Source organism: Harpia harpyja, chromosome 14 (assembly GCF_026419915.1).
Source record: "Harpia harpyja isolate bHarHar1 chromosome 14, bHarHar1 primary haplotype, whole genome shotgun sequence".
NCBI lineage: Eukaryota > Metazoa > Chordata > Aves > Accipitriformes > Accipitridae > Harpia > Harpia harpyja.
Window position 1 is genome coordinate 14,867,028 of NC_068953.1, and position 27,919 is coordinate 14,894,946.

The 27,919-nt window shown below is 55.4% G+C and overlaps 2 non-coding genes across 2 annotated transcripts; one reads left to right on the forward strand and one right to left on the reverse strand.

Annotated features, from left to right (window-relative positions):
* Positions 1-10,510: 10,510 nt before the first annotated feature.
* Positions 10,511-10,592, reverse strand: TRNAS-GCU (transfer RNA serine (anticodon GCU)). The gene has a single exon. It is a non-coding gene; the product is annotated as a tRNA-Ser (tRNA).
* Positions 10,593-20,378: 9,786 nt separating this feature from the next.
* Positions 20,379-20,460, forward strand: TRNAS-GCU (transfer RNA serine (anticodon GCU)). The gene has a single exon. It is a non-coding gene; the product is annotated as a tRNA-Ser (tRNA).
* The last annotated feature ends 7,459 nt before the right edge of the window (positions 20,461-27,919 follow it).

Genomic DNA, 27,919 nt, shown 5'->3' on the forward strand with positions numbered 1-27,919 from the left:
ACCCCATGGGCCTGTAATGGCAGAGATATGTGAACAAGGAGGACCGGCAGATTCAACATTGCCGCTGGGGCAGGAGTCCACAGCAGGAGGGACGACTGGCCTGGGAAACACAATGCTCTGCCGACCTCCTTCCCCAGACTGATGGCACTCCCTGTTGTGGATATGAAAAATTCCTGGGATTCACTTTCTGAGTTCTTAACAGAGACGTTCCTGACAAAGTAGCCAGCGCCACCATTGGCTCTCATTCATCCAGCAGCCTGTTGAGTCGCTGCCGTAACCAATGCAGCACAGGGAGATTCAACAGAAAATTCGGGCTTCCCTCATACTTTGTTTTGTGGCTTTCGAGGTGTCCCGATGGGTAATGGGGCTCCTTCCACAAGAGCTCTCGCCCCAAACCGGCCTTGTCTCCATTGCTATGGGATGTCAGGGGCAAATGACGAGGCCCTCTCAAACCCAGGAACTACGGAGAAAACCGTAGTTTTACCAAGGGAGGAACTCTTTTGGATACTCAGCTGGCTGGGACTGGAGAAGAGGGGAGAATGAAACACGACTCCCTTGCAAAGCTGATGCCCAATGTCTTTAATGAGAAAATCCAAGGAGAAAGGAAAAGACGAGAGCATTTGGGAGGCTGAGTAAAGCTCCGAGGAGTGCTGCCATCTGTAGGAAAACCTCCACGGCAGGGATGCTTCTTTTCCAATTCCCCTTCAAGGCTCTGGCAATCATGTATCGTATCACCTAGACCCGTTGCTACAGAAGGAAGGAGGAGGTATTTCATGGGGAGCATGAGCTAAAGCAGAGCAAGAGGGGGAAAGAGAGAGGCTTCCTTGGAAGAGACGGAAGGCCAGTGCAGCCCCCTTCCTCCCAGCGCAGGCGGAGAAGCGGGAGCTCGGGTCCTCTGCAGACCATGGCCACGCTCTCAGGGCCCGCTCCAGGGCTTTCCTCGAGGCTCCTGGCGCTCGGCCACGAGCAGGCAATCCACGGGCTTCAGCATAAGAGATTGCCCCGTCCCAGAGGCCCACAGAGCCCACGGCCCAGACCGGACCACCCAAAGCCCCCCAGCCCCAGGGAGCCCCCAGAAGCGATGGGCACACTGCCAGCGCTGAGAGAGCTCCCCACGGCAGCCGACGCGGTGGATCCCACAGCTGTGCTCTGAGGGAAGGAGCTGAGGATTGGGCCCGGCAGCGTCACCAGGACTGGCGAGGGCTGGATCGCAACGCTGGAGTCGGCGCACCGGATGACGCACGGCTCGTTGCAGCTGTTGGCAAGCGGGGTTGGGCCGCAGGCGGCTGGCAGGCAGGGGCTGTAGCACGACATGTCTCGCGGAGGGAGGTGACCCTGTAAGACCGGGAGGGAGCAGAGGGCATTAGCTGTTGGGCCCTTTCGGACCCCCAGCTCGGCTCCCCTGAAAACGGGCAGCGCCTGCGTAGGGCCAGATCTCCCTGCAAAGTTCCTTTCCACGCCAAGAGTGACCAAGGCATGTCGCTGCACTGTCTTTGGGGGAGGAAGTACCTGATGACCGGTGAGATGGTACTGGTCGTTCAGCCTCAGGCTTCAGCCGAGCCGCTGCTACAAAAGAGCCCAGTCCCTCTCGGAAGGGACTGAAGCCTGCCCTCTTCCCTCACCACCTCACCTCCCGGAAGAGGGAAGCACAATGTGTTTTCAAGCCTGGACCACATATCAGAAGGACCACGCACAGAAGGGAAGCAGTTCCCGTGACAGAAATCCTAGCAGCAGGAAGAGAAGGAGTGAGTTCAGACTTACCAAGTTCACCGTGGAGAGCAAGGGAAGAGATTTGGATGGAAGGGCCTGGAGTGGCACAGGCTTTTTATATGGCGAGCCAGCGCCTCAGGAGAGCTGGAACACACCTTCTGCGTGAAGCACTTTGACCAACAGCAATTTGAGGCTTGCAAAGCGCAGCCAAGAGATGAAGAGCTTGTCTCTTTCATCTGAAAGGTCTGGCTTGCATTTCCCTATTGGGCGAGAGCACAGTGATGCATTAGATGCTGGCTCCTCAAAGCAAGGGTCATTTGAGGTCCCATGCCAGTTCCCAGGAAAGGGTTTCAGTAGCTCCAGGGCCTGTGTGTGGGTTGTGCACATCCTTGCTGGGGAACGTGACTACCACTCTCAGTCAGGCCTTCAGCTGCGGAGCACTCCTGATGAAGGCCACTCACGTGGGTCTCCTGTTGAAGGGCTGAGGCTGACCCTGAGAAACACAAGGCCCCGCAGGGCCACGGAAGGGCTCAGCAATCAGCCAAGCCCCAGCTGGATGCTTGTCTGGCCGAGGGAGACGGAAAGGAGGGGACTCAGAAGCCCAGAGGTGGTTGGAAGGTGAAGGCCAAGGAAGGACCCTCTGTGAGATGGAGAGAAGCGCCGCTGTGTGAAGGGGTGGGGGCACTGGGAGCATTCCTAGAGGTGGCCCGGTGGCCCCAAAACAAAGGAAAAAAGGGGAAGGGGGCAGGGGGGGGAATCTTGTTCTGTGGAAATCTGTCAATTCTCGTTCTCAAAACTGTCATTCTCAAAGTGGGTAGTCAGCCCCAAGGGTGCAAGGTCAAAGTGGCTGAGGAGTAAACTCATAGGCATTTGACTGAGGGTGCTCTTCACTTTCGGTTGCCTTGCCAGCCCTGGGAAGGACATGTCCTCTTGTGGCTGCAGTTCAAAGCAGAAGGCATCTTGCGGAGCAAGGATGGGCCTGTGCTGTCCGCTTCCTGCCCTCAGGTGTTACCACATGGCTGCTGAGGCAGGTGGATGCATGTGCCCTCTCCCGCTGCCTCAGCTTTGCTCAGGCACAGCAAATGCCAGGCTCCTCATGCGGCAGAGGAATGCCTCGCCACCCTTCCCGCATCCAGCAGCGGGGCAGGGTGGCAGGCCAAGGAGGAGAGCAGCCCAGCAATGGTACTCACTGCCTGCTGTAGCGGAGGTGTGACGGGCTGTGTCATGCTCCTGTCTGGTGGCAAAGGAGGCTACGTGAGGAGCAGAGTGTCTGTCCTGGCGTCTGCTCCTCTTTGCATGGCCTCTCAATTGCCAGAAGGGAGAGCAGGGAGGGACGAACAGCAAGGCTGTACTCAACTTCTCCCCTCACCCACCGTGGCCTTTGGCACGTGCTGGTGCACATCAGTAGTTTGAGCGCTCCTCCATTAGTGCACCATCCGGGAACAGAGCAGCCGTAGGGCAGTGTGCTGGGTTTGGCTGGGATAGAGTTAATTTTCTTCATAGTAGCTACTATGGGGCTATGTTTTGGATTTGTGCTGAAAACAGCGTTGATAATGCTGAGATGCTTTCGTTACTGCTGAGCAGTGCTTCTACAGAGTCAAGGCCTTTTCTGCTTCTCACACCACCCCACCAGCGAGTAGGCTGGGGGTGCACAAGAAGTTGGGAGGAGACACAGCTGGGACAGCTGACCCCAACTGACAAAAGGGATAATCCAGACCATATGATGTCATGCTCAGCATATAAAGCTGGGGGAAGAAGAAGGAAGGGGGGGACGTTCGGAGTGATGGCGTTTGTCTTCCCAAGTAACCGTTATGCGTGATGGAGCCCTGCTTTCCTGGAGATGGAGGCGGAACACCTGCCTGCCGATGGGAAGTAGTGAATGAATCCCTTGTTTTGCTTTGCCTGCGTGCACGGCTTTTGCTTTACCTATTAAACTGCCTTTATCTCAGCCCACGAGTTTTCTCACTTTTACCCTTCTGATTCTCTCCCCCATGCCACTGTGAGGGAGGTGAGTGAGCGGCTGCGTGGTGCTCAGTTGCCGGCTAGGGTTAAGCCACGACAGGCAGGTCGTCCCATTCGGGGAGTTCCCCTCGTGGCTGGTTCCTGCTGGCGGCTTCCCCCGTGGAGTTTGCTGTGGGCAACCCGTGCCTCTTCTGCGGGGCTGGGCCACATCTCAAAGGGCCACACCTTGGGGCTCTGGGGGCTGGAAGAGATAGGCAGCTGCTTCCTGCCCTTCAGCTGAGGACACGCTGGGGCTTGAGTGCCTCGCATGTGCCTCGCAAGTTCCTCTCGGAGCCTTTCAGGAGGGAGCATCACTGGCTGCTTTGTCAGTGCGCTTCCAGTTCCACCTGGAAAAGAGCCGCGGGTGGCTGCCTCCCACCCTGGTGCCATACTGACTCCTGGGACCTGTTTCTGCCTGTACGCAGTGAGTGCGTTTCTGCTGTGAGCTGCGGCACTGGGTCGACCGTCCTGGCAGGATGGCACAACAGCCCCAGAGCATGGCCCTGCTGGAAATGACAGCAGAAGCGAGACAGAGCCATCTGTCCTCTGCAGGACAAAACAACGATCCCCTCCCAAGACCCTTCCCCCAAACAGCACGGCCGCCCGGGTGAGAGCGTGGCCCACCTTCCCAAGCAGCGTGGGTAGTCAGAGGCTTTTTCCAGGCAGCTCTCAGGGCTGGCGACACGTGCCTGGCCTTTGAGCTCCCCCCCAACCTTCCCAGACCGACTGGCCCAGTCTCCTCTATGTCTCGTAGGGCAGCAGGGAGCACCATCTGGTGCCACTCAGTGGCTGCAGCCTCAGTCCGGTGGTCTGTCACACCGGTCCGTCAAAAAAGCAGGCTCCCCAGGCCCTGGACACATAGAGGTGGCAACTTCCCTCAATTTGGTCTGTGCTCCAGAATTGTTCGGGAGTGGGAACGTCAGGGCACGTCCATGATGTCCTCCTTTGGCTGCAGTTTCACCAAGGAGCATGACAGGATTTCAAGGAGTCACCAAGCGGTTGGGCAAGATGCTAACAGCCATGATGTGATGACAACACTGTACAAAAAGCTGCATTTCTGCAGGAATGCGGACATGAGGTTGCGCCTAGGGTCCTCTGCACATCTGAATCCATTTCCCCCAGAGCCCCTCACGCCAGTGCACGGATGATTCGCACCGAGGTGGAGCTGAGGTCTCTCATAGTGCCTCGGCACTTTTTGGTGACTCACAGGTGACTCCGAGGTGGTCTGCTGGTGCCACCTTGCAATTAAATGTGCCAATCCGTCCCTGAGCCAGGAAAAACAAGCCAGACCCTCTGGGTCAGCGACCTGAACGAGCACCCAGCAACGATGCAAAGATGAGTGTTGTTTGGGAAGACTGTGCCGAAGCAAACCGGTCCACTTGGTGATGGCTCACTTTCAGGCACGAGTCAGCAGGCTCCTTCACTGCTCTCCAGGGCCACGTTGAGCCGTTGCTTCTCCTCAGGAGAGTAATGAGTAAAGTCCTGGCAGGCGAGGCAAGGGCTGTGCAGTTCCCAAAGAAAACACTCTGGCCTTTCCTGACTGAAGACGACAGCTCAACTGCTGGGCTCCCTTTGCATGGCTGGCAAGTGTGTGCATCACCGAGGCCCGGGGGGGGAGCAGAGATCGGCCACCGAGTACCCTCATCCACTCCAGCAACGGCCTCAGCGTCCCCATCCCTGTACACAACGGGGTTTCTCTCCAGACTGCAGGAGGGCCTTGTTTGACCACCACCTTCCAGTCACCCCGCGGATCTGAGTCTCCTCCGTTCTCTGTCCCTCAGCGGAACAGCCATCCTGCAGAGGCTTGGCTGGGCGCTGAGCAGCTCCACAGCCTGCAGGCACTGGTGTTGCTCCGGGTCAGCCTCAGCCCATCAAAGAGAGACCCTTCTGAGTGGCCTTCAGGCGTGCTCCACAGGCAAAGTCCTAAGTGAGTGGTGGCCGTGTTCCCCAGGAAGGGCAGGACGTGCACAACACCTACTCGTGACCTGAATCTGCTGCTGGAATGAGACCTCAAACGAGCCTTGGTCTGGGGAAGAAACATAATTGCTATCAACAAAATCACTTCAGTGCTACCCAGGATGAAAGGGGAGCCAAGCATTTCAGGCAAAGGAGGCATGTCTTTCATCTACCGGCAGAGCTTTGAGAAGCCAAAATTGCTGTTTCTCAACATGCTTCATGTTTGTGTCATTTTTCAGCTCCCCTGGGGCTCTGGCCCGCTGTATAAAAGTGTGCCCAACTCCCAGCTCCTCTGTCCTCTCCTCGTGCCTTCCTCTGCTCTGGGAAGTTGGTAAGTCTCAGTTCATTTTGCCTCTCGTCTCCTCGGTTGGCAGGACAGTTTTTGTGGAGAGGGCTGCATGCATTTTGCCTCCCTTGTCCTCGGTGAATGGTCTAGGATGTGAAACAGGGCATGGGTTGGTTTCTTTGCCAGCAGCGGTTCTTTCCAAGGCTCAGGACGTACGGCCAGCACTCTCTAACCAATGACTGGGCACTTCCTCTGCCATCCGCAGTTCGGCAATGCTCCCTTTGCACTATTGGCCTGACGAGGAGCTTCCTCAGGAGAGCTAGTCCCACCATAGACGTCTTCTGCCGTAGTGGCTGCTGTCTTCAGGAGCCCTGTTGCGTTTTACTCAGACATGTCCCCTCCTGAGAGAAGTGGGCGAGAGGAGCCTGACCTGACAAGAGTAGGGGTCTCGAGGGCGGGGAGGGGGGAGAAGGAGACCTGTTTGTCTGAGTGAACACACTGATGCTGGTACAAGGGCTGATGATCAGGAGGTAGGTACACAGCCTGACGCCAAGAGGAGGGGGAGCCTCTTGGTCTGCAGTAGGAAATCTTTCCCTGACTAAGGCCATGGCATCAAGGCTACGCTCAGCCCATCTGAAAAACCTGGCATCCAGTTCCTCATACTGGGAGGGGGCTTACTGAGGGCTCTCTCTGGAGCGCCTTCCCTACCAAGCCTTCAAGGCTGAGCAGAAGGACTGTTGTGAAATAGCCTCACAGCCTGCAGACGCACCCTTGGTAATGGAGCAACCGGAGGTAGCAGAGTGCCTCCATGGGTCAGGCATGCCTGGGAGTGGCAAGGCCGGCTGAGGTATAGGCTGCGAAGGAGCTTGACTTGGACAGGAGGAGCTTCCTTGTGTTTGGACGGACCCTCTCGGATCACCCTTCAATTACAAACAAATACCCACTGCAGGCCCAGAAACCCCCTCTCTGCAGACACTGGAGGTCCATCAACTGTTGGGCCATGCCACTGCTTCCGCCTTTGAGAATGGTTACCAAGTGGGACCCTGCATTTCATGGGGGTGTTGCAAGTAACTCTGGCCACGTTAGCCCAGGTCCCTGTGGGTGAGACATCCCAGGCGGCTGAGAGAAGAGGTCTTCAGATAGGGCAGGGTGTGACCAGGCAGCGGGGAGGTTAAGGCAGAGGAGAGGAGGGTGCGTTGTGGTGTTCGGCCAAAAGCACATCAGGGCACCGTTGTGAGCCCTGCTGCTGGACACAGCTTTCTTGACTCATGCCCCATCCCAAATCTCTCCCCGCTGAGCTCCCAGGCGCTGCCCGTTTTCAGGGGAGCCGAGCTGGGGGTCCGAAAGGGCCCAACAGCTAATGCCCTCTGCTCCCTCCCGGTCTTACAGGGTCGCCTCCCTCCGCGAGACATGTCGTGCTACAGCCCCTGCCTGCCAGCCGCCTGCGGCCCAACCCCGCTTGCCAACAGCTGCAACGAGCCGTGCGTCATCCGGTGCGCCGACTCCAGCGTTGCGATCCAGCCCTCGCCAGTCCTGGTGACGCTGCCGGGCCCAATCCTCAGCTCCTTCCCTCAGAGCACAGCTGTGGGATCCACCGCGTCGGCTGCCGTGGGGAGCTCTCTCAGCGCTGGCAGTGTGCCCATCGCTTCCGGGGGCTCCCTGGGGCTGGGGGGCTTTGGGTGGTCCGGTCTGGGCCGTGGGCTCTGTGGGCCTCTGGGACGGGGCAATCTCTTATGCTGAAGCCCGTGGATTGCCTGCCCGTGGCCGAGCGCCAGGAGCCTCGAGGAAAGCCCTGAGAGCGTGGCCATGGTCTGCAGAGGAGCCGAGCTCCTGCTTCTCCGCCTGCGCTGGGAGGAAGGGGCCTGCGCTGGCCTTCCGTCTCTTCCAAGGAAGCCTCTCTCTTTCCCCCTCTTGCTCTGCTTTACCTCATGCTCCCCATGAAATACCTCCTCCTTCCTTCCGTAGCAACGGGTCTAGGTGATACGATACATGATTGCCAGAGCCTTGAAGGGGAATTGGAAAAGAAGCATCCCTGCCGTGGAGGTTTTCCTTCAGATGGCAGCACTCCTCGGAGCTTTACTCAGCCTCCCAAATGCTCTCGTCTTTTCCTTTCTCCTTTGATTTTCTCATTAAAGACATTGGGCATCAGCTTTGCAAGGGAGTCGTGTTTCACTCTGCCCTCTTCTCCAGTCCCAGCCAGCTGAGTATCCAAAAGAGTTCCTCCCTTGGTAAAACTACGGTTTTCTCCGTAGTTCCTGGGCTTGAGAGGGCCTCGTCGTTTGCCCCTGACATCCCATAGCAATGGAGACAAGGCCGGTTTGGGGCGAGAGCTCTTGTGGAAGGAGCCCCATTACCCATCGGGACACCTCGAAAGCCACAAAACAAAGAATGAAGGAAGGCCAAGTTTTCATGGAATCGTAGAATCACCCCGACTGGTAGGAACCTCAGCAGATCATCTGGTCCAACCTTTTGTGGGAAAGGGAGCCTACATGAGATTACCTAGCGCCCTGTCCAATCGCACCTTGAAAACCTTCAGTCTTGGGGACTCTACCGCAGCTCTGGGGAGGTCGTTACGGTGAAGGATTGTTCTGACTGTAAAAAAAGTCTTTCTTATATCGAGGCGAAGGCTCTCCCGGTTGCTCCCTGAACTCTCCATGTGTCTCGCTGTTAAGAGAGAGTCTCCGTTGTCTTTGTAGTGGCCTTTAAGTACTGGAAAACTGTGGTGAGTGCAGGAACAGAGCACCACAGGACAGCACGAGACTCAGTATGGGACGTATACATGGATTTGTGTGTGTGTGTGTGTGTGTGCCTCCTGGGAGGCATGCTCAGCCTCGCTGCTGGCTGGGCCTGGGGGCGTGGAGCTGTGGCAGCCTGAGCTCTGCTGGGCTCCTGGGTTCAGCAGCCACTGAAGAGAAAGGGATCCTTCTGGGCTGTCCAAACCACCAAGCTCATCTGTCGATGAGAAAGAGTTCTGCTCTTCTTCTCTTCCCTGAGGCTGGCCAGGTGAGTTTAAGGTGCCCATGAAGAAGCTGACCTCTCCGCAGCAGGCAGCCCCTTTCTCATCTCCCACAGGCTCTGCCTCTGGATTCAGACCCAACTGGGCTGGCAGTGGGGGCAGTGGTCCCCTTTACCTGGCTCACAGGCCTTAGGGATATGCGAGGCTGGCGGCGGGGTGGGGTCAGCAGCATTCTGAGCTCTGAGCCCCTTGGCCAAACCCCAGTCTCTTCTTCTCGTATCTTGTTTGCCTGCTGGCGTGTGCGGGCACACTGCTCACAGGTGCTGATCAGCAGGAGCCACGAGGCATCCTTGGAAGTGCAAACCTACTGGGAAGGGCACCCAGAGGAGAGCAGGGTGGGGAGAGCAAGAAGCCCACGGTCGTGGGGAAGAGATATCCGAAGGAAATTGGGAGAGGGAGGCAGGTGGCCAGGGAGGCAGAAGTGCAAATGTGTGTAAGAGAGGGGAGGTCGTGTGGGCAGGAAGAGGCTCCAGCCAGCTCTGTGCCTTTCACAACCACGCTGGATCGTCCCTGTTCCTCTGACCCCTGCCAAGTCGCTCCTGACCCCCTGGGACAGCACATCCCTTGGTGGCATGGCTGGCTGCTCCTGCCTCCACACGGGTCTTCCCTGCAGATCCCTGCTTTGTCACAAAACCGGTTAAGGGCTTGGCGAGTCTGAAATAGGAGGGGAGGCTGTGAGAGCTGGGATTCTTCCCACACCTGATGGAAGGGAATGAAGAGGGAGCCAGACTCTTCTCAGTAGTACCAACTGGCAGCGCAAGAGTCAATGGGCACAAATTAAAACACGTGAAATTCCATCGCAAGGCAAGAAACCACTTTCTTACCGTGAGGGTGGTCAAACAGTGGACCAGGTTGCCCAGAGAGGTTGTGGAGTCTCCATCCTTGGAGATACTCAAAACCCAACCCAACTATGTCCTAAGCAACCAGCTCAAGTTGACCTTGCTGGAGCAGTTGGCTTGGACTAAAGGATCTCAGGAGGTCCCTTGCAACCCCAACGATTCTGAGATTCTGTGAACAGATAAGAGCAATGTCTCCCATAGCAAAATACCTTACCTGAAATGTTCTGTGACTGGAAGTGCTTTACGCCTATTTTGGTTTTTGTTCCCATGGCTGGTTGAGCCTTACCGAAGGCAAGGTAAACAACATCCACCGCTCTTCCCTTCCCCACCAAGCTAGTCACCTCGCTGTAGAAGGCTACCAGCTTGGTTAAGCATGACTTCTCCTTTGTAAATCCATGCTTGCTACTCCCAGCCACCTTCCTGTGCTACCTATGTTTGGAAACTACTTCCAAGATGTTCTGCTCTATCGTCTTCCCAGGGACTGCGGAGAGGCTGATCATCCTGTGAGTTCCCTGGATCTTCGTCCTCTCCCTTCTTGTTCCTCTTGCCTATGTGGAGACAGAAGAGGTTGAGGTGTGTCCTGAGCCACTTCAAACCCTTGCAAGTTTCTTTTCAGGCCACTCTCATCTCAAAACAAAGGCTTACTTGGGGGCACACATCGAGCTGCTCACACTCAGAAACTCTGACCATTGTTGGGCTGACCGACGAGGATGGGATTCGAACCCATGCGTGCAGAGCACAATGGATTAGCAGTCCATCGCCTTCACCACTCGGCCACCTCGTCAGCATGCTGCTGCTGCTCCTGCCACTGATGCCGCTGCTCCTGCTGCTGCTTCTCCTGCTCCTGCTCCTGCTCCTGCCACTGCTGCTGCCACTGCTCCTGATCTTGCTGTTCCTGCTCCTGCTCCTGCTCCTGCTCCTGACACCTACACCTTTTTAACCTGCTTCTTGACATGGCAGAGAAGGAGCCAGCCTCCAGCTTTTGCCTTTTGGGACTGGTCCACTCTCCCGACAGCTGGGCTCAGCTCCAGGGACCTTTCGGAAATAGGTCTCAGCATTCACATCAGAAAATGACTGAACAGCGGAGCCCCCACGCTCCTTCCCGGGAAGGAACACGGGAGAGCGACCCCGGCGTGGCTCAGCGCCTCCAAAGGACTTGAGCCTGGCTTTGAGATTAATTTGTCACCAGCCACGTTCCCCTCGCACTCTGGAAGGATACCACCAGCTCATACTGACAAGAGTCACTCACACTTGACTGGTGGACTTTTCACCAGGACAGAGCACGTGCCTCAGGCTTGGCTGCGGTGTCTCTGTGCTGTTCCCCCTGGCGCTCACCCAGGATCCCGTCACAGGCTGCTTCTCTCCCAGCACAGCTAACAGTCAGGAATGAAGAGGGAGCTGAAGGGCACCAGCCCCACTGCACACAACTCCTCTTTTTACCTGCCAGAGCTCCAGTGCTGCAGAGAGTTGAAACCACTGCACTGGTCCCCTGAGCCCAAGCCTCTCTGTGCCTTGAAGGTCAGACCTTGAGCTGGGGGAAACGGTGCAGAGGCCAGGCTTGCTGCCCCTGGTGGATAACAGAAAGGTGGGTAGGGGATTGCGCACTGTGGGATGGACACCGATGGCAGGGCCCTGGGATCCTCTCTTTCTGCTCTGCCCGGTTAATTCCTGTCCTGGACAAAAGGGAGCACTGCACAGCCTTGGGGGCTGGGACCAGAACCACTTGCACCCTGGTCACTCCGAGTAGTTTCCCCAGCCCGAGCCAACCCCATGGGCCTGTAATGGCAGAGATATGTGAACAAGGAGGACCGGCAGATTCAACATTGCCGCTGGGGCAGGAGTCCACAGCAGGAGGGACGACTGGCCTGGGAAACACAATGCTCTGCCGACCTCCTTCCCCAGACTGATGGCACTCCCTGTTGTGGATATGAAAAATTCCTGGGATTCACTTTCTGAGTTCTTAACAGAGACGTTCCTGACAAAGTAGCCAGAGCCACCACTGGCTCTCATTCATCCAGCAGTCTGTTGAGTCGCTGCCGTAACCAATGCAGCACAGGGAGATTCAACAGAAAATTCAGGCTTCCCTCATACTTTGTTTTGTGGCTTTCGAGGTGTCCCGATGGGTAATGGGGCTCCTTCCACAAGAGCTCTCGCCCCAAACCGGCCTTGTCTCCATTGCTATGGGATGTCAGGGGCAAACGACGAGGCCCTCTCAAGCCCAGGAACTACGGAGAAAACCGTAGTTTTACCAAGGGAGGAACTCTTTTGGATACTCAGCTGGCTGGGACTGGAGAAGAGGGGAGAATGAAACACGACTCCCTTGCAAAGCTGATGCCCAATGTCTTTAATGAGAAAATCCAAGGAGAAAGGAAAAGACGAGAGCATTTGGGAGGCTGAGTAAAGCTCCGAGGAGTGCTGCCATCTGAAGGAAAACCTCCACGGCAGGGATGCTTCTTTTCCAATTCCCCTTCAAGGCTCTAGCAATCATGTATCGTATCACCTAGACCCGTTGCTACGGAAGGAAGGAGGAGGTATTTCATGGGGAGCATGAGGTAAAGCAGAGCAAGAGGGGGAAAGAGAGAGGCTTCCTTGGAAGAGACGGAAGGCCAGCGCAGGCCCCTTCCTCCCAGCGCAGGCGGAGAAGCGGGAGCTCGGCTCCTCTGCAGACCATGGCCACGCTCTCAGGGCCGGCTCCAGGGCTTTCCTCGAGGCTCCTGGCGCTCGGCCACGAGCAGGCAATCCACGGGCTTCAGCATAAGAGATTGCCCCGTCCCAGAGGCCCACAGAGCCCACGGCCCAGACCGGACCACCCAAAGCCCCCCAGCCCCAGGGAGCCCCCAGAAGCGATGGGCACACTGCCAGCGCTGAGAGAGCTCCCCACGGCAGCCGACGCGGTGGATCCCACAGCTGTGCTCTGAGGGAAGGAGCTGAGGATTGGGCCCGGCAGCGTCACCAGGACTGGCGAGGGCTGGATCGCAACGCTGGAGTCGGCGCACCGGATGACGCACGGCTCGTTGCAGCTGTTGGCAAGCGGGGTTGGGCCGCAGGCGGCTGGCAGGCAGGGGCTGTAGCACGACATGTCTCGCGGAGGGAGGCGACCCTGTAAGACCGGGAGGGAGCAGAGGGCATTAGCTGTTGGGCCCTTTCGGACCCCCAGCTCGGCTCCCCTGAAAACGGGCAGCGCCTGGGAGCTCAGCGGGGAGAGATTTGGGATGGGGCATGAGTCAAGAAAGCTGTGTCCAGCAGCAGGGCTCACAACGGTGCCCTGATGTGCTTTTGGCCGAACACCACAACGCACCCTCCTCTCCTCTGCCTTAACCTCCCCGCTGCCTGGTCACACCCTGCCCTATCTGAAGACCTCTTCTCTCAGCCGCCTGGGATGTCTCACCCACAGGGACCTGGGCTAACGTGGCCAGAGTTACTTGCAACACCCCCATGAAATGCAGGGTCCCACTTGGTAACCATTCTCAAAGGCGGAAGCAGTGGCATGGCCCAACAGTTGATGGACCTCCAGTGTCTGCAGAGAGGGGGTTTCTGGGCCTGCAGTGGGTATTTGTTTGTAATTGAAGGGTGATCCGAGAGGGTCCGTCCAAACACAAGGAAGCTCCTCCTGTCCAAGTCAAGCTCCTTCGCAGCCTATACCTCAGCCGGCCTTGCCACTCCCAGGCATGCCTGACCCATGGAGGCACTCTGCTACCTCCGGTTGCTCCATTACCAAGGGTGCATCTGCAGGCTGTGAGGCTATTTCACAACAGTCCTTCTGCTCAGCCTTGAAGGCTTGGTAAGGAAGGCGCTCCAGAGAGAGCCCTCAGTAAGCCCCCTCCCAGTATGAGGAACTGGATGCCAGGTTTTTCAGATGGGTTGAGCGTAACCTTGATGCCATGGCCTTAGTCAGGGAAAGATTTCCTACTGCAGACCAAGAGGCTCCCCCTCCTCTTGGCATCAGGCTGTGTACCTACCTCCTGATCATCAGCCCTTGTACCAGCATCAGTGTGTTCACTCAGACAAACAGGTCTCCTTCTCCCCCCTCCCCGCCCTCGAGACCCCTACTCTTGTCAGGTCAGGCTCCTCTCGCCCACTTCTCTCAGGAGGGGACATGTCTGAGTAAAACGCAACAGGGCTCCTGAAGACAGCAGCCACTACGGCAGAAGACGTCTATGGTGGGACTAGCTCTCCTGAGGAAGCTCCTCGTCAGGCCAATAGTGCAAAGGGAGCATTGCCGAACTGCGGATGGCAGAGGAAGTGCCCAGTCATTGGTTAGAGAGTGCTGGCCGTACGTCCTGAGCCTTGGAGAGAACCGCTGCTGGCAAAGAAACCAACCCATGCCCTGTTTCACATCCTAGACCATTCACCGAGGACAAGGGAGGCAAAATGCATGCAGCCCTCTCCACAAAAACTGTCCTGCCAACCGAGGAGACGAGAGGCAAAATGAACTGAGACTTACCAACTTCCCAGAGCAGAGGAAGGCACGAGGAGAGGATAGAGGAGCTGGGAGTTGGGCACACTTTTATACAGCGGGCCAGAGCCCCAGGGGAGCTGAAAAATGACACAAACATGAAGCATGTTGAGAAACAGCAATTTTGGCTTCTCAAAGCTCTGCCGGTAGATGAAAGACATGCCTCCTTTGCCTGAAATGCTTGGCTCCCCTTTCATCCTGGGTAGCACTGAAGTGATTTTGTTGATAGCAATTATGTTTCTTCCCCAGACCAAGGCTCGTTTGAGGTCTCATTCCAGCAGCAGATTCAGGTCACGAGTAGGTGTTGTGCACGTCCTGCCCTTCCTGGGGAACACGGCCACCACTCACTTAGGACTTTGCCTGTGGAGCATGCCTGAAGGCCACTCAGAAGGGTCTCTCTTTGATGGGCTGAGGCTGACCCGGAGCAACACCAGTGCCTGCAGGCTGTGGAGCTGCTCAGCGTTCAGCCAAGCCTCTGCAGGATGGCTGTTCCGCTGAGGGACAGAGAACGGAGGAGACTCAGATCCGCGGGGTGACTGGAAGGTGGTGGTCAAACAAGGCCCTCCTGCAGTCTGGAGAGAAACCCCGTTGTGTACAGGGATGGGGACGCTGAGGCCATTGCTGGAGTGGATGAGGGTACTCGGTGGCCAATCTCTGCTCCCCCCCTGGGCCTCGGTGATGCACACACTTGCCGGCCATGCAAAGGGAGCCCAGCAGTTGAGCTGTCGTCTTCAGTCAGGAAAGGCCAGAGTGTTTTCTTTGGGAACTGCACAGCCCTTGCCTTGCCTGCCAGGACTTTACTCATTACTCTCCTGAGGAGAAGCAACGGCTCAACGTGGCCCTGGAGAGCAGTGAAGGAGCCTGCTGACTCGTGCCTGAAAGTGAGCCATCACCAAGTGGACCGGTTTGCTTCGGCGCAGTCTTCCCAAACAACACTCATCTTTGCATCGTTGCTGGGTGCTCGTTCAGGTCACTGACCCAGAGGGTCTGGCTTGTTTTTCCTGGCTCAGGGACGGATTGGCACATTTAATTGCAAGGTGGCACCAGCAGAACACCTCGGAGTCACCTGTGAGTCACCAAAAAGTGCCGAGGCACTATGAGAGACCTTAGCTCCACCTCGGTGCGAATCATCCGTGCACTGGCGTGAGGGGCTCTGGGGGAAATGGATTCAGATGTGCAGAGGACCCTAGGCGCAACCTCATGTCCGCATTCCTGCAGAAATGCAGCTTTTTGTACAGTGTTGTCATCACATCATGGCTGTTAGCATCTTGCCCAACCGCTTGGTGACTCCTTGAAATCCTGTCATGCTCCTTGGTGAAACTGCAGCCAAAGGAGGACATCATGGACGTGCCCTGACGTTCCCACTCCCGGACAATTCTGGAGCACAGACCAAATTGAGGGAAGTTGCCACCTCTATGTGTCCAGGGCCTGGGGAGCCTGCTTTTTTGACGGACCGGTGTGACAGACCACCGGACTGAGGCTGCAACCACTGAGTGGCACCAGATGGTGCTCCCTGCTGCCCTACGAGACATAGAGGAGACTGGGCCAGTCGGTCTGGGAAGGTTGGGGGGGAGCTCAAAGGCCAGGCACGTGTCGCCAGCCCTGAGAGCTGCCTGGAAAAGGCCTCTGACTACCCACGCTGCTTGGGAAGGTGGGCCACGCTCTCACCCGGGCGGCCGTGCTGTTTGGGGGAAGGGTCTTGGGAGGGGATCGTTGTTTTGTCCTGCAGAGGACAGATGGCTCTGTCTCGCTTCTGCTGTCATTTCCAGCAGGGCCATGCTCTGGGGCTGTTGTGCCATCCTGCCAGGACGGTCGACCCAGTGCCGCAGCTCACAGCAGAAACGCACTCACTGCGTACAGGCAGAAACAGGTCCCAGGAGTCAGTATGGCACCAGAGCCAAGGAGTGATCAGCAAAACCCGCTCACCTTTTAATAGTCCCATATGGCCCGTGCGAAAGTCTAATGGGGAGTGGAGACTAACAGTTGACTATCGCGGCCTGAATGAAGTTACGCCACCGCTGAGTGCTGCCGTTCCAGATATGCTAGAACTTCAATACGAACTAGAGTCAAAGGCAGCCAAGTGGTATGCTACAATTGACATTGCTAATGCGTTTTTCTCAATCCCTCTGGCAGCAGAGTGTCGTCCACAATTTGCCTTTACTTGGAGGGGTGTCCAGTACACTTGGAATCGATTGCCCCAGGGGTGGAAACACAGCCCCACCATTTGCCATGGACTAATCCAGACTGCACTGGAAAAAGGTGAAGCTCCGGAACACCTGCAATACATTGATGACATCATCGTATGGGGCAACACGGCAGAAGAAGTCTTTGAGAAAGGGAAGAAAATAATCCAAAACCTTCTGAAAGCCGGTTTTGCCATAAAAGAAAGTAAGGTCAAGGGACCTGCACGGGAGATCCAGTTTTTAGGAATAAAATGGCAAGATGGGCGTCGTCAGATCCCAATGGATGTGATTAACAAAATAGTAGCTATGTCTCCACCAACTAATAAAAAGGAAACACAGGCCTTCTTAGGTGTCGTGGGGTTTTGGAGAATGCATATTCCAAATTACAGTCTGATTGTAAGCCCTCTCTATCAAGTGACCCGAAAGAAGAATGATTTTCAATGGGGCCCTGAGCAACAACAAGCCTTTGAACAAATTAAACGGGAGATTGTTCACGCAGTAGCCCTTGGACCAGTCCGGACAGGACAAGATGCTAAAAATGTGCTCTATAGTGCAGCTGGGGAGAATGGCCCTACCTGGAGCCTCTGGCAGAAAGCACCTGGGGAGACCCGAGGCCGACCCCTGGGGTTTTGGAGTTGAGGATATCGGGGATCCGAAGCTCGCTATACTCCAACTGAAAAAGAGATATTGGCAGCATATGAAGGAGTTCGAGCTGCCTCAGAAGTTGTTGGTACTGAAACACAGCTCCTCTTAGCACCCCGACTGCCAGTGCTGGGCTGGATGTTCAAAGGGAGGGTCTCCTCTACACATCACGCGACTGATGCCACGTGGAGTAAGTGGATTGCACTGATCACACAACGGGCTCGCATAGGAAACCCCAGTCGCCCAGGAATTTTGGAATTGATCACGGACTGGCCAGAAGGTAAAGATTTTGGAATGTCGCCAGAGGAGGAGGTGGCACGTGCTGAAGAGGCCCCGCTGTATAATAAACTGCCAGAAAATGAGAGGCAATATGCCCTGTTCACTGACGGATCCTGTCGCATCGTGGGAAAGCATCGGAGGTGGAAAGCTGCCGTATGGAGTCCTACACGACAAGTTGCAGAAACTGCTGAAGGAGAAGGTGAATCGAGTCAGTTTGCAGAGGTGAAAGCCATCCAGCTAGCATTAGATATTGCTGAAAGAGAAAAGTGGCCAGTGCTCTATCTCTATACTGACTCATGGATGGTGGCAAATGCCCTGTGGGGGTGGCTACAGCAATGGAAGCAGAGCAACTGGCAGCGCAGAGGTAAACCCATCTGGGCTGCCGCACTGTGGCAAGATATTGCATCCCGGCTAGAGAATCTGGTTGTAAAAGTACGTCATGTAGATGCTCACATACCCAAGAGTCGGGCCACTGAAGAACATCAAAACAACCAACAGGTGGATCAGGCTGCCAAGATTGAAGTGGCTCAGGTGGACCTGGACTGGCAACATAAGGGTGAGCTATTTATGGCTCGGTGGGCCCATGATGCTTCAGGCCATCAGGGAAGAGATGCAACATATAGATGGGCTCGTGACCGAGGGGTGGACTTGACCATGGACACTATCGCACAGGTTATCCATGAATGTGAAACGTGCTGCAATTAAGCAAGCCAAGCGGTTAAAGCCCCTGTGGTATGGAGGGCAATGGCTGAAATATAAATATGGAGAAGCCTGGCAGATTGACTATATCACACTCCCACAAACTCGCCAAGGCAAGCGCTATGTCCTTATGATGGTGGAAGCAACCACTGGATGGCTGGAAACATATTCTGTGCCCCATGCCACCGCCCGGAACACTATCCTGGGCCTAGAAAAGCAAGTCTTGTGGCGACATGGCACCCCAGAACGAATTGAGTCAGACAACGGGACTCATTTCCGAAACAACCTCATAGACACCTGGGCCAAAGAGCATGGCATTGAGTGGGTGTATCATATCCCCTATCATGCACCAGCCTCTGGGAAAATTGAGCGATACAATGGACTGTTAAAGACTACATTGAGAGCAATGGGGGGTGGAACTTTCAAACATTGGGATACACATTTAGCAAAAGCCACCTGGTTAGTCAACACCAGAGGATCTGCCAATCGGGGTGGCCCTGCCCAGTCAGAATTTTTACATACTGTAGAAGGGGATAAAGTCCCTGTAGTGCACATAAAAAAATATGTTGGGGAAGACAGTCTGGGTTACTCCTGCCTCAGGCAAAGGTAAACCCATTCGTGGGATTGCTTTTGCTCAAGGGCCTGGGTGCACTTGGTGGGTGATGCGAAAAGATGGGGAAGTCCGATGTGTGCCTCAAGGGGATTTAATTTTAGGTGAGAACAGCCAGAATTAAACTGTATATTAGTTGCTATATAACCCTGCTACTGTATGTTATCCTTACTATAATTATGTGCTATATCCATAGTACTATAGTAAGAATCACTTAGATCAAGCAAGAAAAGAACTGTGATAAAACTGAGCAAAGCGCAGTAGTGATGGAACCAGAACTGACTCCAGCATGCAACAATCCAACGGTACACACCATCCTCCTGCTGCGCCAAATGTCACCTGCTTGTCACACTGCACTGAAGCCCAATTCTGCTCTACCGACTGAGAGGACTTTGCACCATCCCTCCTGCCCAGAAAAGACTGGTATGACAGATGGAGCCCAGAGTCGGAAACTAAATGAACTCAATGAACGTTTTATGAACATGACCCATGAACTAAAGGAATGATATCTCTGTGTGTGTATACATATATATATATCATTGCTCATATGTCTTAAAGGAATGGAAAGGTGATGATTGATCAGGATGTAACTAAAGGTATGGGAACTGTGCATGACGTCAATGGTATAGAATAAGGGGTGGATACTGTCCTGGTTTCAGCCGGGAGAGAGTTAACTGTCTTCCTAGTAGCTGGTACAGTGCTATGTTTTGAGTTCAGAGCGAAGAATGTTGATAACACTGATGTTTTCAGTTGTTGCTCAGTAGTGTTTAGACTAAAGTCAAGGATTTTTCAGCTTCTCATACCCAGCTGGAGGGGCACAAGAAGTTGGCACAGGACACAGCCAGGGCACCTGACCCAAACTGGCCAACGGTGTATTCCATACCATGTGACGTCCCATCCAGTATAGGAACGGGGAAGTGGGGGGCAGGGATTCGCCGCTCCGGGACTGGCTGGGTGTCGGTCGGCGGATGGTGAGCAATTGCACTGTGCATCATTTGTACATTCCAATCCTTTCATTATTGCTGTTGTCATTTTATTAGTGTTATCATTATCATTATTAGTTTCTTCTTTTCTGTTCTATTAAACCGTTCTTATCTCAACCCACGGGTTTTGCTTCTTTTCCCAATTTTCTCCCCCATCCCACTGGGTGGGGGGGAGTGAGTGAGCGGCTGCGTGGTGTTTAGTTGCTGGCTGGGGTTAAACCACGACACCTGGTGAAAAGTCCACCAGTCAAGTGTGAGTGACTCCTGTCCGTATGAGCTGGTGGTATCCTTCCAGAGTGCGAGGGGAACGTGGCTGGTGACAAATTAATCTCAAAGCCAGGCTCAAGTCCTTTGGAGGCGCTGAGCCACGCCGGGGTCGCTCTCCCGTGTTCCTTCCCGGGAAGGAGCGTGGGGGCTCCGCTGTTCAGTCATTTTCTGATGTGAATGCTGAGACCTATTTCCGAAAGGTCCCTGGAGCTGAGCCCAGCTGTCGGGAGAGTGGACCAGTCCCAAAAGGCAAAAGCTGGAGGCTGGCTCCTTCTCTGCCATGTCAAGAAGCAGGTTAAAAAGGTGTAGGTGTCAGGAGCAGGAGCAGGAGCAGGAGCAGGAACAGCAAGATCAGGAGCAGTGGCAGCAGCAGTGGCAGGAGCAGGAGCAGGAGCAGGAGAAGCAGCAGCAGGAGCAGCGGCAGCAGTGGCAGGAGTGGCAGCAGCATGCTGACGAGGTGGCCGAGTGGTGAAGGCGATGGACTGCTAATCCATTGTGCTCTGCACGCATGGGTTCGAATCCCATCCTCGTCGGTCAGCCCAACAATGGTCAGAGTTTCTGAGTGTGAGCAGCTCGATGTGTGCCCCCAAGTAAGCCTTTGTTTTGAGATGAGAGTGGCCTGAAAAGAAACTTGCAAGGGTTTGAAGTGGCTCAGGACACACCTCAACCTCTTCTGTCTCCACATAGGCAAGAGGAACAAGAAGGGAGAGGACGAAGATCCAGGGAACTCACAGGATGGTCAGCCTCTCCGCAGTCCCTGGGAAGACGATAGAGCAGAACATCTTGGAAGTAGTTTCCAAACATAGGTAGCACAGGAAGGTGGCTGGGAGTAGCAAGCATGGATTTACAAAGGAGAAGTCATGCTTAACCAAGCTGGTAGCCTTCTACAGCGAGGTGACTAGCTTGGTGGGGAAGGGAAGAGCGGTGGATGTTGTTTACCTTGCCTTCGGTAAGGCTCAACCAGCCATGGGAATGAAAACCAAAATAGGCGTAAAGCACTTCCAGTCACAGAACATTTCAGGTAAGGTATTTTGCTATGGGAGACATTGCTCTTATCTGTTCACAGAATCTCAGAATCGTTGGGGTTGCAAGGGACCTCCTGAGATCCTTTAGTCCAAGCCAACTGCTCCAGCAAGGTCAACTTGAGCTGGTTGCTTAGGACATAGTCGGGTTGGGTTTTGAGTATCTCCAAGGATGGAGACTCCACAACCTCTCTGGGCAACCTGGTCCACTGTTTGACCACCCTCACGGTAAGAAAGTGGTTTCTTGCCTTGCGATGGAATTTCACGTGTTTTAATTTGTGCCCATTGACTCTTGCGCTGCCAGTTGGTACTACTGAGAAGAGTCTGGCTCCCTCTTCATTCCCTTCCATCAGGTGTGGGAAGAATCCCAGCTCTCACAGCCTCCCCTCCTATTTCAGACTCGCCAAGCCCTTAACCGGTTTTGTGACAAAGCAGGGATCTGCAGGGAAGACCCGTGTGGAGGCAGGAGCAGCCAGCCATGCCACCAAGGGATGTGCTGTCCCGGGGGGTCAGGAGCGACTTGGCAGGGGTCAGAGGAACAGGGACGATCCAGCGTGGTTGTGAAAGGCACAGAGCTGGCTGGAGCCTCTTCCTGCCCACACGACCTCCCCTCTCTTACACACATTTGCACTTCTGCCTCCCTGGCCACCTGCCTCCCTCTCCCAATTTCCTTCGGATATCTCTTCCCCACGACCGTGGGCTTCTTGCTCTCCCCACCCTGCTCTCCTCTGGGTGCCCTTCCCAGTAGGTTTGCACTTCCAAGGATGCCTCGTGGCTCCTGCTGATCAGCACCTGTGAGCAGCGTGCCCGCACGCGCCAGCAGGCAAACAAGATACGAGAAGAAGAGACTGGGGTTTGGCCAAGGGGCTCAGAGCTCAGAATGCTGCTGACCCCACCCCGCCGCCAGCCTCGCATATCCCTAAGGCCTGTGAGCCAGGTAAAGGGGACCACTGCCCCCACTGCCAGCCCAGTTGGGTCTGAATCCAGAGGCAGAGCCTGTGGGAGATGAGAAAGGGGCTGCCTGCTGCGGAGAGGTCAGCTTCTTCATGGGCACCTTAAACTCACCTGGCCAGCCTCAGGGAAGAGAAGAAGAGCAGAACTCTTTCTCATCGACAGATGAGCTTGGTGGTTTGGACAGCCCAGAAGGATCCCTTTCTCTTCAGTGGCTGCTGAACCCAGGAGCCCAGCAGAGCTCAGGCTGCCACAGCTCCACGCCCCCAGGCCCAGCCAGCAGCGAGGCTGAGCATGCCTCCCAGGAGGCACACACACACACACACACACAAATCCATGTATACGTCCCATACTGAGTCTCGTGCTGTCCTGTGGTGCTCTGTTCCTGCACTCACCACAGTTTTCCAGTACTTAAAGGCCACTACAAAGACAACGGAGACTCTCTCTTAACAGCGAGACACATGGAGAGTTCAGGGAGCAACCGGGAGAGCCTTCGCCTCGATATAAGAAAGACTTTTTTTACAGTCAGAACAATCCTTCACCGTAACGACCTCCCCAGAGCCGCGGTAGAGTCCCCAAGACTGAAGGTTTTCAAGGTGCGATTGGACAGGGCGCTAGGTAATCTCATGTAGGCTCCCTTTCCCACAAAAGGTTGGACCAGATGATCTGCTGAGGTTCCTACCAGTCGGGGTGATTCTACGATTCCATGAAAACTTGGCCTTCCTTCATTCTTTGTTTTGTGGCTTTCGAGGTGTCCCGATGGGTAATGGGGCTCCTTCCACAAGAGCTCTCGCCCCAAACCGGCCTTGTCTCCATTGCTATGGGATGTCAGGGGCAAACGACGAGGCCCTCTCAAGCCCAGGAACTACGGAGAAAACCGTAGTTTTACCAAGGGAGGAACTCTTTTGGATACTCAGCTGGCTGGGACTGGAGAAGAGGGCAGAGTGAAACACGACTCCCTTGCAAAGCTGATGCCCAATGTCTTTAATGAGAAAATCAAAGGAGAAAGGAAAAGACGAGAGCATTTGGGAGGCTGAGTAAAGCTCCGAGGAGTGCTGCCATCTGAAGGAAAACCTCCACGGCAGGGATGCTTCTTTTCCAATTCCCCTTCAAGGCTCTGGCAATCATGTATCGTATCACCTAGACCCGTTGCTACGGAAGGAAGGAGGAGGTATTTCATGGGGAGCATGAGGTAAAGCAGAGCAAGAGGGGGAAAGAGAGAGGCTTCCTTGGAAGAGACGGAAGGCCAGCGCAGGCCCCTTCCTCCCAGCGCAGGCGGAGAAGCAGGAGCTCGGCTCCTCTGCAGACCATGGCCACGCTCTCAGGGCTTTCCTCGAGGCTCCTGGCGCTCGGCCACAGGCAGGCAATCCACGGGCTTCAGCATAAGAGATTGCCCCGTCCCAGAGGCCCACAGAGCCCACGGCCCAGACCGGACCACCCAAAGCCCCCCAGCCCCAGGGAGCCCCCGGAAGCGATGGGCACACTGCCAGCGCTGAGAGAGCTCCCCACGGCAGCCGACGCGGTGGATCCCACAGCTGTGCTCTGAGGGAAGGAGCTGAGGATTGGGCCCGGCAGCGTCACCAGGACTGGCGAGGGCTGGATCGCAACGCTGGAGTCGGCGCACCGGATGACGCACGGCTCGTTGCAGCTGTTGGCAAGCGGGGTTGGGCCGCAGGCGGCTGGCAGGCAGGGGCTGTAGCACGACATGTCTCGTGGAGGGAGGCGACCCTGTAAGACCGGGAGGGAGCAGAGGGCATTAGCTGTTGGGCCCTTTCGGACCCCCAGCTCGGCTCCCCTGAAAACGGGCAGCGCCTGGGAGCTCAGCGGGGAGAGATTTGGGATGGGGCATGAGTCAAGAAAGCTGTGTCCAGCAGCAGGGCTCACAACGGTGCCCTGATGTGCTTTTGGCCGAACACCACAACGCACCCTCCTCTTCTCCGCCTTAACCTCCCCACTGCCTGGTCACACCCTGCCCTATCTGAAGACCTCTTCTCTCAGCCGCCTGGGATGTCTCACCCACAGGGACCTGGGCTAACGTGGCCAGAGTTACTTGCAACACCCCCATGAAATGCAGGGTCCCACTTGGTAACCATTCTCAAAGGCGGAAGCAGTGGCATGGCCCAACAGTTGATGGACCTCCAGTGTCTGCAGAGAGGGGGTTTCTGGGCCTTTTGGTGGGCCTGCAGTGGGTATTTGTTTGTAATTGAAGGGTGATCCGAGAGGGTCCGTCCAAACACAAGGAAGCTCCTCCTGTCCAAGTCATGCTCCTTCGCAGCCTATACCTCAGCCGGCCTTGCCGCTCCCAGGCATGCCTGACCCATGGAGGCACTCTGCTACCTCCGGTTGCTCCATTACCAAGGGTGCATCTGCAGGCTGTGAGGCTGTTTTCCCCAATTTTCTCCCCCATCCCATTGGGTGGGGGGGAGTGAGTGAGCGGCTGCGTGGTGCTTAGTTGCTGGCTGGGGTTAAACCACGACAGGGGGGAAGGGGGGCCTCGGGCCTGGGCCAGGGGCTGCTGACCCTCAGGGCAGGCCCCACCTGCGCCATGTTGAAGCTTGGCCTAGCCACCGACAGAGCCCGCCTTCTTCTCACTTTAGTCTTCACCCGCATAGGTCGGGAGGGCTGTCAGTCTCCTCCCCTTAGGTGATGCTGCCTCTGATTGGCCCCTATGTGGTCAGGCTGCTGTGCTAGAGTGCCCGCCCTTCACCAGAGGTGATGATGTCTGATTGGTCATCTGGGCTGTCACTCTGCCCTGGTTTGGGGCCCACCCTCCCCTGGGTGATGCCCTCTCTGATTGGCTGCCTGAGGGGTCACTCCCCTCCCATCAGTGCCTGCCTTTCCCCGTGGCAATGCTTCCTCTGATTGGCTGCCTGGTTGCATAGCTGTCTCATGCCTTGCCCCCACCTCCTCAAATGCGATTGGCTGTGCTGGCTCCACTGTCTCCCCACAGACTTCTTGGCAGATGTTGCCACGCGACGAGCTCCGCCTTTAGGGTTTAGACCCTCAAGGTGGAACTATGGGCCCAAAGAAAAGGCTATGGGAAATAAAAGATGGGCTTGGGCCCCTAAAAATGAGGATTTGGGCCCTAAAAAGGAGGCTTTGGGCACTGAAAGGGTGGCCTAGATGCTACAAGTGACGCTTTGGACACTGAAAACGAGGGGAACCTCTTGGTTCTGACCTGAGCTGGCTTTGGTGCCCAGTAACTCCATGCAACAGACCGCCTCTCCTGTCCTGAGTGCCCAGCCTAAGAGATGGAGCCCAAAGTCATGGACCAAATGAAGTCCATGGACATTTGTGGACATTTTATTGACTTCTTACAGGGGCGGTCCATAGGCTGAGGGAATGCTATCTGTGAATTATAAGCAAGGATGGGAAGGGGAGTGGTGGGTCATGAGGATGTATTGGATAGTGCGGGGCCGGAGCGTGATGTCAATGGGGTATGGAGTAAGGGGTGGAGAAAGGCCTGTCGTGGTTTAACCCCAGCCGGTAACTGAGCACCACACAGCCACTCGCTCGCTCCCCTCAGTGGGATGGGGGGAGAGAACTGAAAGGGTAAAAGTGAGAAGACTCATGGGTTCAGGTAAAAACAGTTTAAGAATTGAAATAAAATAAAATAAAATAAAATAACAGTAACAATAATACATGGTAATGAAAAGGAAAATAACAAAGAGGGAGAAATAAAACCCAAGAAAGATGAGTGATGGAAATGAAAACAATTGCTCACCACCAACTGACCAATGCCCAGCCAGTCCCCGAGCAGCGGCCCCCCGGCCAACCTTCCCCCCCAGCTTTATTGCTAAGCATGAAAACATATGGTCTGGAATATGCATTTGGTCAGTTGGGGTCAGCTGTCCAACCTGTGTCCCCTCCCAACTTCTCGTGCACCCCCAGCCTGCGCACTGGTGGGGTGGGGTGAGAAGCAGAAAAGGCCTTGACGCTGTGTAAGCACTGCTCAGCAGTAACGAAAACACCCCTGGGTTATCCACACTGTTTCCAGCACCATATTGCTCTTCACAACTACCGGAAAGGAGGTGTCGTGTCCCAAAGTTGGAGCATCTCAGGTTTGTGGATTTCCTTTGTCAGAATTAAGGTGAAACGACACCAGGGGACTTCAAACAACAATGAACATTTATTCAACCTAGCTAACCTTGCCCAAGTACACGTGAACTTATCAATATGAACCTTGCAACATGTCATTAAGCCGCTGTTTGAAAAGACAAGGGAGGTATAGAAAAAGAAATGGAAAAAGGAACATGAAACTGTATCAGAAGGAGAGCCCTCCCGTTGAGTCACGAGGTTCAGAGCAGACCCCTTGCTTTCTGAACTCCTTCTCAAAGAGGAGCCCAGGGGCGGCTAGATCCACTCCTAGTGTCAGACTTGGTCAACAGTTTATGTTTAAAAGGATGAGGTGTAGGCACTGTGGAAAAGACAGAAGGAAAAGAGGGAGAGAGAGAAAGAAAGAAAGAAAGAAAGAAAGAGAGAGAGAAGAAAAGGGTTTCACCAGTCCTCAGTCCAGTGTTGGTCCAGCCAGCGTAGAGATCCAGTTCCAGAGAGCGCGCACTGAGAACTTGTTCTCCCTTCTTTTATAGTGTGTTAGTTGATGGTCTCGACATGCGCAGTTCCCATTCCCAGGGTTCTCTGGAATCGGTTGGTGAGCTTCGGGGGGGTTCATTGTGGAGTTGCCTCTTTTTCCCTGGTGGCATGACCGCTCTAAGATAGAAGCACAGTCCCATCCTCCGCGGGGCCTCCTCCTCCAGGCACATATGCTGTGCTCCTTCTCCTGGTCACTTAAGATAAGGAATTGCGGCTTTGGAGAAGTACGGTCCCACCCTCCGTGGGGCCCTCTCCTCCGGCCACATTGTCCTGTTCACAAAACTCCAGCATTTTTACAGAGGCCGTTTCTTCCACCAAAGTTCCTTAACGAATGTTTGAGACATTGACTGTAATTTGTCAGACCGTCACAGGAGGTTGTAGTGAGATGGGTGCTGGTCTCTTCTGTCAGGTGGCTGGAGATAGGACGAGAGGAAATGGCCTCAAGTTGCGGCAGGGGAGGTTTAGATTGGATATTAGGAAAAATTTCTTTACTGAGAGGTTGTCAGGTATTGGAACAGGCTGCCCAGGGAAGTGGTTGAGTCACCATCCCTGGAGGTATTCAAAAAGTGGGTAGACAAGGCACTTCAGGACATGGTTTAGTGGGCATCGTTGATGGTTGGACTCGATGATCTTGAAGGTCTTTTCCAACCTAAATGATTCTATGATTCTGTGACTTGGGAGGGTCTGTACCAGCCCTGTGCCCTTGTGCTCTCTCTAGTTAGTGCACAACAGGAGGAGGGTGGAAAAATACCTGTGGCAGAGCCTGCCATACCTGCAGGACACTCAAGCCACGGCTTCCAGGTTCATCAGTGAGCCACAACCCCCAGGGTCCCTCTTGTGGCAGCCTGGCCCCAGTCCCCGCCACTGCATTGGCAGCAAGGGGCAGCCCTGCGGCTGCCAGAGCCCCAGCTGCCCCAAGGAGGGTCCTCGGTGCAGGTGAGCTCTCTGAGAGCCTTGCTCAGTCCCACCGCCCTCGGCTACTGTCCTTCCCTGGGGTCAGGCCTGCTGAGGGGTAGGACGGTGTGCAGCCAAGCTGGCAGGGCTGCTGGGAGCGTGCTGGGGAGCAGAGGTCTGACAGGAGCTCTGTGCCTAGGGCTTGCTGCATGGCACCTGAGGAACCTGAGCAGGCAGAAGCTGTGGGATACCTGCAATGGTGAGTAGGGGCAGTGCTGTGCTGTCCGCGGCTGGTGGGACAGGGGACAGGGCCTGGGCAGGGTGCCGTGGTCTGGAGGGGACTCCTGGGGGTCTCTGCAGGCAGTGGGGGTTCATGCTCCGCTTCCTTCTCTTGCAGCCCTCCTGCCCTTGGGGAAGGACACTGAACTCTTGGTCAGGACTCTGGCAGCTGAGGTGATCTTCGTCCTGACAAGAGAGATGACAAGATCAGGATGGAGCCTGCGGTCACTGTGCTGCTGGCCCCGGTGACCCC